At 38.0% G+C, this 17,819-nt stretch overlaps 2 long non-coding RNA genes across 2 annotated transcripts; one reads left to right on the plus strand and one right to left on the minus strand.

The window, feature by feature from the left end:
• Nucleotides 1-603: 603 nt before the first annotated feature.
• Nucleotides 604-2,755, minus strand: LOC125588736. The gene is made up of 3 exons (XR_007324873.1): nucleotides 1,050-2,755; nucleotides 807-848; nucleotides 604-674 (listed from the first exon to the last, which is right to left on the minus strand). It is a non-coding gene; the product is annotated as an uncharacterized LOC125588736 (long non-coding RNA).
• Nucleotides 2,756-14,991: 12,236 nt separating this feature from the next.
• On the plus strand, nucleotides 14,992-15,943 carry LOC106406233. Its single transcript, XR_001281520.3, has 2 exons — nucleotides 14,992-15,469; nucleotides 15,623-15,943. It is a non-coding gene; the product is annotated as an uncharacterized LOC106406233 (long non-coding RNA).
• The last annotated feature ends 1,876 nt before the right edge of the window (nucleotides 15,944-17,819 follow it).

Consider the following 17,819-nt stretch of genomic DNA (forward strand, 5'->3'; position numbering starts at 1 on the left):
ACAAAGGGTTTATGGATTCTTAGATTTACTTTACACTAGAAACCATTTTTGTAATACAAAGATCAATAAACTCTTTTTGATGTTCATTTTTCATTTGATTCTTTCAAGATTTCTTCTAAACCTCAAAAATCTAATCATTATCCTTAGATTCTTTATTGTATGATTCCAACAAACATCACCAGCATAAACACCGTTTTTGGATCAAACAATAAACATAAATCAAATTTACTTGGGTGGAAGGAATGTAGCTACCACTTTAAGAAAAACCTTGTTACGGCGCCAATATTCACCGGTCTTCATTTTCAGCGCCTAGCATGATTTCATCATAAGTAGATGCTAAAAATACTTTAAAATCATTACTATAAATCCTCTCACCTTCTTTGCTTCGTCAGAAGAAGCAAATTCAACAAAGCCACAACCCAGACGATTTTCCACACGCCTGCCCACACGTTTGTCCACACGGCTTGTGGTTTAGCATAAGTCGAACACCAACAACTTGTCCAACATCTTTGAAGAAATCGATGCTGACAAAATGGAATGGAGGATATATCAGTCTATGAAAAGTAAGTTTGATCAAAGTGGAAACTGAAGGGTTCTACTTACACATCTGATATTTCAGTTTGGCTAGGGAGTTTCTCAAGAAAGAGCTTCTTATTAGGTGGTCCTGCAGCTTCCTGAATTTAGGATCAAAGCGTGTTAGCAGCAAGACTATTAGGAGAAAAGGACTTTTAACTTGCGTAGATTTCATCCCTACTATGTGCGTCTGTCTTCCGAGTTTGTGACAACATATATTAAGAAGATATTACCTCAACAAAATCTGGATCTTCATCAAGTCCTTCAATTGTCTCCTGTTACAATGAATAGTACCATAAGAGCAAGAAGATTAGCTAAAACACAAACTTGTTATACGATATATTAAAAGTATCTAACAGAAATATAGCTAAAACACAAACTTGTTATACGATATATCATAAAGTATCCAACAGAAATATAGCTAAAACACAAACTTGTTATACGATATATTAAAAAGTATCTAACAGAAATTATACCTTGGCTGAGTTTAAAGCTGACCATCAGACTTTGTCTCCTTCGCCTCGGATTTATGTCTCCTCAGAACCGGTTCAGTGTCCAAATCATCTTCCGGCTTTCGCTTACCCAGTGAATTAGCTTTGCTAGAACTCGCCATGGGGAAGTTGAAGTTGAAAGAAAATAACCCTACAGAGAAGAAAGCCAAGTTATTTGTATAACAATAAATCTCGTTTGGGGCGGCCTTTTATTGGTTTAGGTTTTACGATTGTTGTGTTTCGGGGATGCTTCTTTTATTGGTTTAGGGTTTTTAAGCACTCTATTGTCCCGTCCAATGACAATTGTCCGAACTAACATAACTGCAAAGTCAATTTAAATATGTTGGGTTATATCTATATTACTGCCTCTGTTTATTAATATAAATCGTTTTAGAGAAATTTTTATGTTCCAAATTATATGACGTTTTTGATTTTCTATGTAAAATTTATTAACACTTAATGTTATATGACCAATGATAATATACTTTCTATTTTATTATTGGTTGATTTGTGGTTAGGTAAATAATTAATGATGTTTTTGTTTAGAAAATATAAAAAATTAATGATTTCTTAATTTATGTGCACAATTCTAAAACGACTTATATTAAAAAACGGAGGGAGTATTAAAGTTTAAATACGTTTTCCGAACTAGCATAACCGCAAAGTCAATTGTCGAATCTATCTATGCCTTTCCTCATTCCCAATTTCTCGGAAATGGTCTTAGGTCTGTCTAGCTGCTCCGATTCTAGGGTTTTTGAAATCACTACTTACTTGTTCGATCTATTTCAAGCTCCGTGATAGATTTGATTGGTTCCTAATTCGAAAATGTGGTCGAATCTTCCTTTCATCTAGGTTTTTTTATAGATTGAGCTAGAGGTTAACAGATTCACTATTGTTGTAGATCTATACACTCTCTTTTGTTTCTGTCTTTTAGTTGGATTGAAGAAAAGAAAGAAAAAGTTCAGCTTTTTTTCTTTGCATAAGCAATTTCAGTTGCATTGTTATCATGTTTGAGCTTTGGTGTTCTTTAGCATTGTAATTATTCTTTATCTGTGTAAGTATACTTATGTTAATTTTTGTTTTGTAGGGTGTTCTTTAAGTGTTTGTTGATACTCTCTCAAACAGTTTTCAGGTGGGAGACTCAGAAAGCGCGCAGCCACCTTCTAAAAAGAGAGGTGCTTTGAAGCAGCTGTCTCGGGAGAATCCAGTTGATGATGAGGATGCTTCAGCTGACTTTGAGAGTGGGACTTTCAAGAAAGTCAGTGATGAGGTTTTGGCTAGTAGGAGAATCGTCAGAATCAAGTGCAAAGAACCTTCTGCTGCGCCACCTGTAGCAACAACCAATCCCTTTGCTGGAATTCAACTGCTCCCTACTGTGGCTGAGTCTAAGTTGACTCCAGCTGAAGCTGTAGTTGAAGACAATCAAAAGGAAACTGATAACGATGAGGACGGTGATGAAGTTGAGAGTAAGAAGGTTGATGATGTCAAAGAATCTGCTGAGGATGATACTTTGTGGGTTACTTTGAGACTTATATTTGCTTCTTGATCTCTTTATATGAACAATTTGTATGCTTCTTTAGATCTTTGTAGGCATGGGCGTTCGGGTACCCGTTGGCGTTTGGATCAGGTTTTTTGGGTTTTCGGGTTTACGCTCCTAGGTCCCATACTAAAATTTTATTAGTACGGGTCGGGTTCGGATAATAACACTTCGGATTCGGTTCAAAATTGTATTGCGTCCTAAAACCCATAAAGTAATCATATATCGTATGGATTCGGGTTATATCGGTTCGGTTCGGATATAACCGAAGTAAAAAACAAAATTTTTGAACCAAAACATAAAGAAAACCATCTAAATTAAATAAAAATTAATCTATCACACATAAAATTGATAAAAATAACAATAAAATGTTAAATTAAGCATGAAAACAAACATCATTTGTAAACAATATGTATTGTTTTATAGAGAGTAGACTTTTTATTTCAATGAGCAAATTATAAAATACTTATTTATTACTAATTTTGTACTTAAACCATTTATTAAAATTTTAATATTTATTATTATATATCATATTACCACAAATATTGAATTTAATAATTGAAATACTTATATATATTTCAAAATATTTATATTGACTATTAATTTCGGATTTTTTCGATTACTTGTGCGGGTTCGGTTAATAACACTTCGGGTTCGGATATTTTTTGTACTACCCTACAAGACCCGTTCAGGTATTTTTTATATTTCTGATCGGATAACGGGTCGGGGTTTTCGGTTCGGGTTCGGTTCGGATTTCGGGTTCCGGATTTTATGCCCATGCCTAGATCTGTGTTTGATCTTTTTTCAGTTTTTGTAAAGCTTGTTCTTGAGATATAGGTTTAACAACTTGAACGGACTAGACCAAAACAGACCAGCCACCAAACTCTCCACGTGTGCTAAATCAGTGCCAGATAATATGGGTTTAAGCATTCATATGTCTCTTACTATTAGTGGGTCTAGGACCAAGGCGGGGGTCTAGGACCAGGGCTATTGACATGTGACATTAAAAGTTTGGGCATTCAGATCTATCTGGTCGATAGACATATAGACTCAATTACCAGTTTTTTGGGTTTGGACCAGTTTGTGTTCATAATTAAATATACAGTTTTTTGGGTTTGGACTAGTTTGTGTTCATAATTAAATATCTATAAAACACTTATAGCGTTTGGTATGTATTCGAGTCGGTTCGGATCTGAACAGATCGAAAGACTCGAACAATATCCAAAAATATCGGAAATTTTATTTGAATATCCAAAAATATTTCTAAAATTATGAAAATCTACCTGAAACCCAAAACCAAAACTTAAAAAAAATATACATAATATTTAAGATATTCCTGATATATCCAAGTATACCTAATATATACAAATATTTCTGATATTATGGATACCGATCTTGGTTAGGACTCAAACCTGAATTGATTTTTGTAGGTCCAAAAAAAAATCCAATAGATGATTAAGTATAGATCCATCCGGATCCAAATCTATATTTTCGGATCGGTTATTTACCCAAACCTATGTAACATATAAATTCTCTGTCCAATGATTAATAAGTTTGTCATCCTACGCTCAAAATTATAAGAGAAATGAAAGGATATATTGTTGAAAAACAAATATTTTCCTAGGTATATATATGCTTATACAATAATTTAATCAAGAAATAGAATAATTTTCGCCCCGTGAATGTGATCAAGTCATGAAAGCTCTTAAGACATATGGGAAAACCTCTGGCCAGTGTATTAACTTTGACATGAATTGCAAATGAAGGAGGGATGAAATTATATCTTGGAATTCCGAAGGACATCAATGGCTCAAAACGGAAGTTATTTGCATTCCTAAAAAAACGATTACAAAAGCGGGTTAATGGTTGGACATGACGATGGTTATCGAAGGAAAGAAAGGAAGTGATGCTACTACCTCTAGAGACTTGTGAGAACTTAAGTTGTGCGATTGCACAGTTTTGGTGCAACTCAAATCCATCTAAAAAGGTATACATTGTACAAAATAGGAAAAGATATATAGGTTCCTAGGCTATGAGCTATAGCTCCACCAAAACTGTGCAATGTATACCTCTTTTAGGATTTCAAGTGGTGTAACGGATGCCTAGCCAAGAGGAACCTATGCTTGCCTGCTACCGAGACCTCTTGAGTTTTATTGAAATGTTGTTGAACACAAAAGGATAGTATTTGTCCCAAAAATGCCTCGGTTAGGTTGTTTGACAGTTACATTAACCTCTGATAATGTTCTTCAAATTAGCCATTTAAGTTCATAAACCCGAATTCCTTTACGTTTAAAATTAATATGAAACTTATAAAAGAGGTTTAGTTTAATGTTGATACAATTGTAAGTTAGTTGGGTTCAAATACATCACAAAGCAGGAAAATATGCAACATGTGGACTAATGGCACCGTGGGGATAAGCGTTCTCGTAGATCCTAACAACTTTATATATCCATTAAAAAGACAAAAGCAGTAATAGTTTATGTATATTTTGAGGTTAAAGAAAAGAATTTTTTACATCTAGAGACACTTTCTCACATTCAAATTACACTACAAGACACTTATCACTTGAGACACATTTTCTTTTGTCAAAAAGACTCTTGTGACCCTAAACTAAAGATAATCTCTCTCCTCTTCTTATTTCATTTTATTATTTTTCTTATTCTACTTTATGTATTTATTTAATTTTATCTCAAGTTCTAAAATATATTAAACAAAAATAATTGTCATAATAAACTCTATATAAAATTCTCTATCTTTTAAGATCCATGTTCATATATATATTATATATATTAATGTGTAAATAAAATGTGGACATGGACACAAAAGCGTGAATAACAGAATTATAAATTAGTTGTGGACATGAACATCTTAACAGAATTATAAACTAGTTGTGGACATGGACAATATTCATTCGATTTCATTCATCATCTTGGGATGTAAATTCAATTCTAATCAAAATTACATTCATCCACATCATGAAAAAACGCAAATTCCTTAGATAAGAAATCTCTGACATACAAGATCTATTACTCTCCGACAAAAGGTAAACGCTTCTTCAATTTTTCTCTCCGCTCATACTCACAATATCATCTCTTTCTCATCTTGATTGAAGTTTAACTGCAGATAATTTATCAATTGAGCTGAAGAAGCCAAGTGTTTGTATTGGAGATAACAGAGTCCGTGTCCACGTTTTATGGTATAATTTTAGTAACATGAGTCCATATCCACGTATTGTTGTATAGTTTTATGGAATCAAAACAGAGAGTTTGTCCACTTATCTACTATAAACACATTAACATCACATATCCACACATTACTCATCACTCATCCACACATCACCCGTTCACAAATCACCCAACCACACATCACTCGTCCACAAATCACTCCACTACAAGAAAACATAATCTTAACGAGGGCGGTTTTCCTCGTTATTTCGTCGTAAAAGAGGCTTTACGACGAATTAGCGAGGAAACGCGTTTGCTCGTTACACGTCCGTCGTAACACATATTTCCTCGCTAATTCGTCGTAACTTAGCGAGGAATATATTTCGTCGTAAAGACGAAGTAGAACGATTCGTCGTAAAGACGTCGCTACAATTCCTCGTAAGGACGTCGCTACAATTCCTCGTAAATAACTCGAAAACAGTTCCTCGTAATCTACACGTAAATACCTTGAAAGATTTTCCTCGCAAAATACACGTAACAACCACGAAATGATTTCCTCGTAAAATGGTCGTAAACATTTCCTCGTTATTTCCTCGTAAATACTTCCTCGTAAAATACTCGTAAACTGTTTCTCGTCATTTCCTCGTAAGATTTCCACGTAAAGAGGTCGTACATTAGCTACGAATTTACTTCGTTTTTATTATTTTACAGAATTTTAAAATATAATAAAAAAATAATTAAAATTATTTAATTTAATAATAAATTAAAATTCAAAATAAAAATAAATTCATATGAAAATATTTTATAAATAAATAAGTTTTGAATTTATATAATACAACAACAAAAAAAAACTAAGGGTCGTTCATCGCCCGGTAGAATTCATCACTCCTCCTCGTAACATCCGCCTCGTTATGTACGTCGCCGGATGACTCGCCATGAATGGGATGTTGTTGTCGCATGTTCCTCAACATGGACTCCCATTCCGGATTTGTGGCCGCAATAACGTCTAAGAAGCCCTCGACTCCACCCATACGAGATTTTGTCGCGGTCAACTCGTTACGCAGCTGAGCGGACTCTCTACGCAGCTCCGTGACTTCATCATCCCGTCGCTGACCATAAGACGATGTCGCTCTCGGAACATCGTTGACGGAACCAATACCCAATGTCCGTCCCTTTTTTTTAGGGACAACCTTAAAAACAAAAAAATAAATATTGTAAGTAAATATTTAAAGTTAAATTAAATGAATAATTAAAAATTAATTTTTTTGAAAATTTACCTCCTCGTAAATCTTATCCACTTCAAGTGTGGATAAGGTGACGGGTAATCCGTCGGTAGACTGCTGGGTCAGCTGAGTCTGGCGGTCTTCAACCCGAGCAACTACGTCGTTGTAGATTTGCTCGGACTTGCCATCTACAAATACGCCCGCCTTGTTCTTGTGGGTCCTCTCGTAAAGTTCCATAAGAGACGGGAGATGTCCCGTCTCTTTGGCCTAAAAAACAGTTAAGAAAGTTAGAATAAATTAATATAATTATTAAAAAAATTATTTAATAAAATATTTAATTACCATTTCCAAACGGACACCGGCGTGGGGTTTTTGGCCCGTAGTGTGAAGCATCGGCCCGTTCCCGTGCTCATCGACCGTGTTACGGGAGTTAGAGCAAGCCTGGGCGATTCTAATCGAATCAGGAAGGCGCCAATAACGGATGAGGCCATCCCACACGTCCGTGGTGAGCTCAGCGGGTTTGCCACGCTCATACCCCTTCACGATCCAGTCACCCTTCCAGTTGGAGACCGTGTCCAACAAGCGAACTTTCGCTTTCGCGTTAAACTTCTTCCTCACCCTCTCAGTGATCCCCAAAGCCCAATTATATTTTTGCTGTTGGAAAAAATAAATTAACAATTAGTTTTTTAGAAAGTATATATATAAATCATGAAAAAATTAAAAAATATATAATTAATTAATAGAAACTTACAGCGTAAATTTTGAACCACGTCTTTCTGACGTAGTGAGGCGTCTTACTCCAGTTTGGATGTGCCATGGAGAAGTAACCCTTGATCGTGTCGGTTACGTCCGATGCAAGACATCCGTCAACCCCCCACCTGGAAAATACAAATTTAAAATATAAATTATTTTTTAATGTTATAAAAGATATTTAAACGAATTAAAAAAATTAATGCAACATACCACAACGTTCCGTCCGGTCGGTCTGGGTCGATGACTGGTAAACCTTCTCTGCCTGGCAGACTGAGAATGTCCTCTACCGTGTACTGCGAGTAAGGAGCACTCGGAGGCACCATCAGATCAGGATGAATATCAGCGACCATCGGAGGTGCCATCGGAGGAGGCACAGGAGGAGGCATCGGAGGAGGCACATGAGGAGCCGATGGTGCACTAGAAGAAGTAGACCCAGAGACTCTCTGAGTGTACTGAGTCTCGGGGACAGTCTCCTGGCCCGAAGAACTGGGAGCGGAAGAAGAGGCCGGGTCTAAACGACTACCCGGCTCACCGAAGATCTCTCTGTAATGGGCAGTAAGTCTTCCTTTTCGAACCTGGAAAAAAAAATGAAATTTTTAAAATTAACATCAACAATATATTTTCCAACATTATCCACCTAATCAACACTAAATAACATAAAATCCGCAAACCTATCTAAATTCCCTGTACTAACCACCTAATATATCCTAAACTAACCAAATTAGAGAGGAATCAGAGAGGCTTACCATTGCTACGAAATGGAGAGGAAGTAGAGAGGAAGTAGAGAGGAAAGAAAGAGTGAGCGGTCGGGTGTATATATAAGATTACATATCGTCGCAAATTCGTCGTAAATTTACGACGAAATAGCGAGCAGTTACAAAGGCCCGTGTTTTTTTTTACGAGGAAATGGCGAGGAATCACAAAGGCCCGTGTTTTTCTTTACGTGTACTTTACGACGATTTTGCTTACGTGGAATTAACGTGATTTATGTTTAAATCTTTTTACGTGGTCTTTACGACGATTTCATCCTACGTGGAATTAACGAGGGTTATGTTTAAATCCCTAGAACCCCAAACCCGAAACCCGAAACCCCAAACCCCAAACCCCAAACCCGAAACCCCAAACCCGAAACCCGAAACCCCAACCCCGAAACCCGAAACCCCAAACCCCAAACCCGAAACCCGAAACCCCAAACCCGAAACCCCAAACCCCATATTCCTTATTTTCTACTTCATATATTCCAAACCCCCATCTTTAATTTTCTACTTCATATATTCCAAACCCCAAACCCGAAACCCGAAACCCGAAACACGAAACCCGAAACCACAACCCCGAAACCCGAAACCCAAAACCCGAAACCCCAAACCCGAAACCCAAAACTCGAAACCCCAAACCCGAAACCCCAACCCCGAAACCCGAAACCCGAAACCCGAAACCCCAAACCCGGAACCCGAAACCCCAAACCCGAAACCCCAAACCCGAAACCCGAAACCCAAATCCCCATCTTTAATTTTCTACTTCATATATTCCAAACCCCCATCTTTAATTTTCTACTTCATATATCCCTAGAACCCCAAACCCGAAACCTGAAACCCGAAACCCCAAACCCCAAATCCGAAACCTGAAACCCGAAACCCGAAACCCCAAACCCCATATTCCTTATTTTCTACTTCATATATTCCAAACCCCCATCTTTAATTTTCTACTTCATATATTCCAAACCCCATATTTAATTTTAGGTTTCGTCGTTATTTCCTCGTTGTCTTACGTGGACTTTACGACGATTTTATGCTACGTGGACTTTACGACGATTTCATCCTGCGTGGACTTTACGACGATTTCATCCTACGTGGACTTTACGACGATTTGTGCTTACGTGGAATTAACGAGTGTTATGTTTAAATCCCTAGAATCAGAAACCCGAAACCCGAAACCCCAACCCCCAAACCCCATACCCTAAACCCGAAACCCCAAACCCGAAACCCGAAACCCCAACCCCGAAACCCGAAACCCCAAACCCCAAACCCGAAACCCCAAACCCGAAACCCGAAACCCCAAACCCGAAACCCCAAACCCCATATTCCTTATTTTCTACTTCATATATTCCAAACCCCCATCTTTAATTTTCTACTTCATATATTCCAAACCCCAAACCCGAAACCCGAAACCCGAAACCCGAAACCCGAAACCCCAACCCCGAAACCCGAAACCCAAAACCCGAAACCCCAAACCCGAAACCCGAAACTCGAAACCCCAAACCCGAAACCCCAACCCCGAAACCCCAACCCCGAAACCCGAAACCCAAAACCCAAAACCCGAAACCCGAAACCCCAAACCCGGAACCCGAAACCCGAAACCCGAAACCCCAAACCCGAAACCCGAAACCCAAATCCCCATCTTTAATTTTCTACTTCATATATTCCAAACCCCCATCTTTAATTTTCTACTTCATATATCCCTAGAACCCCAAACCCCATATTTAATTTTAGGTTTCGTCGTTATTTCCTCGTTGTCTTACGTGGACTTTACGACGATTTAATCCTGCGTGGACTTTACGACGATTTCATCCTACGTGGACTTTACGACGATTTCATCCTGCGTGGACTTTACGACGATTTCATCCTGCGTGGACTTTACGACGATTTGTGCTTACGTGGAATTAACGAGTGTTATGTTTAAATCCCTAGAATCAGAAACCCGAAACCCGAAACCCCAACCCCCAAACCCCATACCCTAAACCCGAAACCCCAAACCCGAAACCCCAAACCCGAAACCCGAAACCCGAAACCCGAAACCCAAACCCCCATCTTTAATTTTCTACTTCATATATTCCAAACCCCCATCTTTAATTTTCTACTTCATATATCCCTAGAACCCCAAACCCCGAAACCCGAAAGCCCAAACCCGAAACCCAAAACCCAAAACCCGAAACCAAAAACCCGAAACCCCATATTCCTTATTTTCTACTTCATATATTCCAAACTCCATCTTTATTTCCATTCCAAACCACAATATCCCACATTTGCTTATTCATAAAACAAACTCCCAGCATTACCTTATTCATAAAACAAACCCCACATTATCTTATTCATAAAACAAACTCCCTCATCTTATTCATAAAACAAATACATCAATCGGATACATCGACATTCTCGTCATCACTAGAAACATCATCATTTTCATTAAACTCGTCTTCAACAGCTTCGTCTGTGGCATCATCGGTAAGATCTTCGTACTCGTGATTATGCGGATCAATGAGAAGGATGTCATCAATTTCTTGTTCAGGTTCCTCGACTTCATTTATCTGTTCTTCTTGCAATGGTGGTTCTTCTCCACTGATGATTCGTCCTCGAGGTGTAACTTTGATCACTGCTAACCAATTTATACCTGAATCTCTCATCCGAGGGTATGGAAGGAAGCTAACTTGGTCTGCTTGTGAAGCTAAGATGAAAGGCTCGAATTTGTTGTACCTTCGTCCACCGTTGACATCAACTACACCGAATTTGTTAGACCGAACACCTCTGTTGACGACGGGGTCGAACCATTCACATTTGAAGAGGACGCATTTCAGCTTCAGTATCCCTGGAAATTCGACTTCAATAATCTCCGTCAAGATCCCGTAGAAATCTGTTTCCCCTTTCACACATATTCCATAGTTACTGGTCGCCCGCTGTCTACCATAGTCATATGTATGAAAAGTATAGCCTCGTGTGAAATACATCTGTGATGTGGTGACCTTTACAAGTGGAGATTGAATTACTTCGTGTAACCACTTAGGATAATCTGCATCGTCGTCGTCATAATCAACCTGCAAAAATAAAGAGAATGTTAATGAAATACAGATAATGTATGAAAAAAAGTTTTAGTTAGTACCTGATTCCGCAACCACTTAATGAAGTGTTGATCTTTCCTTTTGTCTACGTCACTTGTGGATATACCAGGAAATGTTTCTTCGACTTGAGAAACAAATAGGCTGTAAAATCACATTTTATAGGAATGAATCTCTCGCAATTATACAATTAATTATACTTATATGTGTTTCGAAGTGTCAATATATGTTACCTTTCAAAATAACGCATCAATGGATCTTCGCAATTGAGTAGAATATAGGTGTGTGCACTATGAGCGTCTTCTTCACTCGACCACCAAACCTCTTTACACTTCCCACCGAGTCGCCCAATCTGGCTAAAGATGTCTGGAACACCAGCAACTGCATATGTTGGCGCAACACCACCATCATCATATCTTCTTGGAGCTCTTCTCCGTGTACGTACTTTTGACGCAAAGTAGTACGATGTGAAGTGAGAAACTTCTTCCGTCAAACTTCCAGCAATTATAGAACCTTCAACTTTGGCGAGGTTCTTTGCTTTTCCCTTCAAATATTTCATGGCTCGCTCATACTGATACATCCATCCGTAATGTACAGGTCCACGAAGCAATGCCTCATATGGGAGGTGGACAGCTAGATGCTCCATGACGTCAAAAAATCCGGGAGGAAATATCTTCTCCAAGTTGCACAATAAGATGGGAATGTTCTCCTGAAGCTGTTCCACAACTTCTTCTTTAAGAGTGCGTGTGCTCAGATCCCTGAAAAATGCTCCAATGCCTTTTATATTCAAAAAAAATTAAACACATTGTTAGTCATATATTATTTTGTAAATTATTGTGATATAATACACTACGTACCTGCAAGTGCTTCATGTACGTTTGTTGGAAGTAGCTCCGCAAATGCAAAGGGCAGTAGTCGTTGCATAAATACATGACAATCATGACTCTTCATCCCGGAGAACTTTTGACCCTTTTCAACACATCTAGAGAGATTCGAAACATACCCATCGGGGAACTTCACTTCTGATGCCACCCAGTTGAACAACACCGACTTTTTTTCTGAAGATAATCTGAATATCGGAACGGGAACTTGTCCATTGCTTTTAATATGTAACTCGCTTCTTGAGCAAATATCCGGCAAGTCCAACCTCGATTTTATGTTGTCTTTTGTCTTCCCTGGGACATTCAATATTGTATTCATGATGTTCTCAAAGAAATTCTTCTCTATATGCATCACATCGAGGTTGTGGCGCAGAAGAAGATCCTTCCAATATGGCAACTCCCAAAATATACTCTTCTTGTGCCAGTTGTGATGAACACCGTAAGAATCTGGCATATTACGAGGGACATGCCAATTACCACCCCAACGAACTGTTTCGTTAGCTCCGTAGTAGTCGATTTGCGCTTCAATTTGTTCTCCAGTTAGATATGGAGGAGGAGTGTCTCTCACAACCCTTTTGTGCCTAAACAAATTCTTGTTTCTTCGGTAAGGATGGCCAATGGGAAGAAATCGACGGTGACAATCAAACCAACTTGTCTTCCTACCATTCTTCAGTTGAAACGCATCTGTCGTTCCATTACAATATGGACAAGCTAATCTCCCATGTGTAGTCCATCCAGACAACATCCCATAGGCAGGGAAATCACTTATGGTCCACAAAAGCATCGCTCGCATCGTAAAATTCGTCTTCGTTGAACAGTCATACGTCCTCACCCCTGTTGACCACAAATCCTTCAACTCTTTTATCAGTGGTTGTAGGAAAACATCCAGGGACCTTTTTGGATGGTTCGGACCAGGTATTAATATGGTCAAGAATAGTAACTCCCGTTGCATGCACATCTCCGGTGGCAGGTTGTATGGAGTAAGAAAGACTGGCCACAATGAATATTGTCTCCCTGACATTCCGAACGGACTAAATCCATCTGTGCATAATCCGAGATACACATTCCGGATATTGCTAGCGAAATCTGGATGTACTTTGTTGAAATGTTTCCAGGCTCTTGCATCTGATGGATGAGTCATCTCACCATCCGTCTGAGTATGCTCGGCATGCCATCTCATCTTTCCAGCAGTCTGCTCTGATTGATACAATCTTTTCAATCTGTCTGTAATTGGTAGGTACCACATCCTTTGGTATGGTACCCTATTACGTCCCCGTCCTTGCGGCTTGAATCGTGGCTTCTTGCAGAATCGACATTCTTCTAGCTTCTCATCATCTCCCCAATAGATCATGCAGTTGTCGATGCAAACATCTATCATCTCAGAAGGCAACCCAAGACTATAAACCAGTTTCTGAATCTCATAATAAGAATCAGCAGACACATTGTCTTCCGGCAAATACTCTTTAAACAAGTCCGCCCATTCGTTCATGCAACTTTCAGGTAGATTGTGATCAGTTTTAATATTCATCATTCTAGCAGCTAACGACAATTTAGAGAGACCTTCTCTACAACCACTGTAAAGTGGTTGATTCGCCGCGTTTAACATTTCGTAAAACTTTTTTGCATCTATATTAGGTTCTTCATCTCCATCATGAGCTACGAATGCATCAGCTACCATATCATGAACCCTATCATAATCTACCATCTCCTCTGCTGGTAACTATGTTCATTATGCAAATGATGATCAACCGGTTCTTTTTCCTGAAAATTGCTATTACTACTACTAGCTTCATTCTGATCATAATTAAAACCTTCTCCATGTTGAAACCAGATATAGTAATTTGCCGTGAAACCTCTATTTATTAAATGCTTCCAAACATTTTCACGGTTTGCCAGTTTCGAATTGTTGCATTTCCGACAAGGACAGAACATCTTACCACTTTCTTGGGCGAGCGGTGTTGAATCTGCTTGATGCATAAATGTCTCCAGACCCGCAAGGTATTCTTTCGTCACTCTCCCGTTAGCATCTCTATGCATATACATCCACTTCCGCAACTCGTAAATATTCCCGGAGCCAGCCATTTTTTTTTCTTTCACGTTTTTTGTTGTTGGTGTGTTTAAAATGATGTTTAAACATCCATATTTATAGGAAAATTCGAATCTGGTAGTTGTAATTTTGCTATGAATTTACGACGAAAATTAATTAGGTGGGCAAAAAAAACGTGTAACACCTATAAAGTTGGTGGATTCAAAAATTTCCTCGCTAAATACACGTAAACTATTCCCTCGTAAATACCACGCAAAGTTTACGTCGTATTTACGAGGAAATAGTTTTTCCTCGTAAAATACTCGTAAAGTTACATCCACTTTACGACGAAACAGTTTTGTCGTTACGTTACGAGGAAATAACGATGACTTTAGTTTTTCACGTAAATTCGTCGTAAACTCGACGCAAATTTACGAGGATTGTTTTTCCTCGTTAATTTTCGTCGTTAAGCATGTGTTTTCTTGTAGTGCTCATCCACAACTGTCATTTCCATTAAGGGCAAAATTGTTCACAATCTATTGTTGGTCCACAACAAAGTGTGTCACATATAAGAAGTATCTCTGGGTGTAATAGAAATTTAATGTCTCTTAGTGTAAAGTTACACTTTTATATGATTTATCGGCTGGATCAATCGGTTTGGAAGAAATCTATCCACATGTGCATTTTTTAAAGTTTATGGGACCCATGTTCGGTTTAGTTTGGTTATCAAGTCTTCGCGTTTGGTTTAATAATTTAGTTCCTTTGGTTCATTATTTCAGTTTCAGTCATATGTTTGGTGTTATATAACAAAACTCTGCGTTTTGAGTTGGCGTAGATTAATTAGGGTTTCATTGTTATGGTTGTTCGACTATTCAACCTCGCCGCACCGTTAATCTTAAGTCTCCAAACACAAAGATTCCTTTCCGTTTCCTTCCTATACATCAAACCTACAAGTTGGAGCTCCTGCTTCTTGACGACCCTCCAGATTAAGGTAGATGAGATGAGTCCAGTCACATGACTGATTCTCGATCTCCATCGCCGCTTCTTCCGTCACTTCTAGACCTTGACAAGATCTACCGCTAGCTGGATGATGATGATATGCTCTTGAATTTCTCAATCATAATAGTGTGCTCTAATTTTCCAGGGCAAACGCAAAGCATCTTCGCTTGCTGAGGATTCCATCAAGTCTGCTCTCGAAAACTACAAAAAGAAGAAAGCAATTGCTGATGCAGCCGTGGCTTGATTCTACTGATGATGGTTATGATTAATTTCATCTTTAAAAAAAAAAAATTGTTGTGTTTGTGTGTGTCTTCCTTCTGTTTGCTTCCAGCAAGTAGCTCATGATGTTTATTACCTATTATTGAATTTGCGCTTTTTCTTTTGTGTGGAAACTTTGCAGTTTCATTTCATCACATGACTAAACATTTAGAGAATAATATATATACAAAGTATCTGGTTAGCCTGATAGACATGTAACAACTAGTATGTGATACCCAATTTTACTTTGACCATTGCGGCTATGGAAGTTTTCAGCACAAGAGGTTTGTGGTTCAGAGAGACATCATGGCTCTGAAACATCAACAACAACAACATCGACTTCTTTGTTGCCGAGAATGTGGTAAAGGTTTGTCATGGATAGTTTTAATCTGAGACTGAAACTTCTTCATCACCTATCAGGAGAAGATCCAAGAGTGTTGTGAAACTTCATCATCAACACCACAAGGCTGATGCTTTTGTAATTGGAGGAAGCATCAGGAATCATCAATACGGTTCAGCATCTTCCGATGACACTGGGATTGAGCCGGAACAAGAGGAAACGGCATTGTCTCTGATGATGTTATCTAGAGATTTAAGTTTCGAGAAAGGACATAACTCAGTTGTGAACCACTCTTTGTCTGAGTCATCAGACTACTACTCTGTGATACTTGAGACCAAGTCATCTTCAGGAGAACATGTGAAGAGCTTCAATGTGAAGAAAGTTGAGGAGTTTTGTAAGAATGACAAAAGTTGAACAACAATTTAAGGAAGACTCTTAAGCATACGCACCCGTGCTATATTCTTTTTTAACGCAAACGACTAACTCTGTGACTTATATTAGGAAGTGTCGATAATATTTGTAGAATAAAGTTTTGTACAGTGTGATTCTTTGTTATAATGGACTAAGCACATGGAATCCTATAAAGACCTTATTATATCAACTTAATTTTTTTAACCTTAACGAGTTATCGTATCAAATACAAACCTTAAATTCAAATTTTTTTTTATTTCTAAATATATACTGAAACTAACGTTTTTGTGAGTTATACCATTTATGCAAGTGTTGTATATAACTAAAAATGTATTTACGTTTGCGACTGAATCCAACAATGGTTTCAAACGAATACATCCACAGTCCGGCGGAAATATAAAACCCTACTATACTAATACAACAACACATGATTCCCTACTCCTACATCTCCTTCGTTGCATATCACAATTCGGAATGCATGAAATCACAAAAATGTCACTCTCATATATTACATAAATAAAGCATCAATTAAAAACATAACCGCAAGTGCGGGGCCAAAGCCACTAGTATTTAGTACTGCAGAATTGATTGGATATCATATTATTTCCTCCGATGCTCAAATTATAAGAAAATAAAAGGATACACTGTTGGAATACAAATATTTGCCCAGGATATATACTTATACATAAATTAATTAAGAAAGAGATTACCTTTGGTTGTTGAATAATATATTATTAAGAAATGTTTATCTAGTAACAGTTTTCAAATGGAAATGATAATGGTTATTTTTTCTCTAGAATATCAATCTAGTTTGGCCACTACTAGCATCTGGTAATTTCGCAACAACATTTACAAAATTCTACTAGTTTGTAAGTAATAAAACAATCTCATCCACAAAATAAATATTTAAAACTATATATATATTCTTTCTTTTTTTATCAAACCTTGCATTTATAAACTAAGAAGAAGAGTTAGTCACCCTCCTCAATGGAGTTTGACGCAACATACAGAGCGTTTTTCGCTAGGCTATCAGCAGCCATATTACAAGAACGAGGAACAAATTTAAAAACAATAGCCGATAGATATAGGCTCAACAAGGATATATCACAGATGATTCCTTGGAGTTCAGTCACAGATGACTTTCCTGTGAGCAGGTCAACTAGACTTTTAGAGTCTAAAAAATAGATCAAGTCTTTAACACCTGCAATGACAGCATCAGAGATTGCTGATTTTAACGCCAACGCTTCTGCAACCAAGGCCGAAGCTACATACCAGCGAGAGGAAGTACCCTGACGAAGGGTGAGACCAGCATAGACATAACAAATCCAGCCAA

Source organism: Brassica napus, chromosome C6 (genome assembly GCF_020379485.1).
Source record: "Brassica napus cultivar Da-Ae chromosome C6, Da-Ae, whole genome shotgun sequence".
NCBI classification, from domain to species: domain Eukaryota; kingdom Viridiplantae; phylum Streptophyta; class Magnoliopsida; order Brassicales; family Brassicaceae; genus Brassica; species Brassica napus.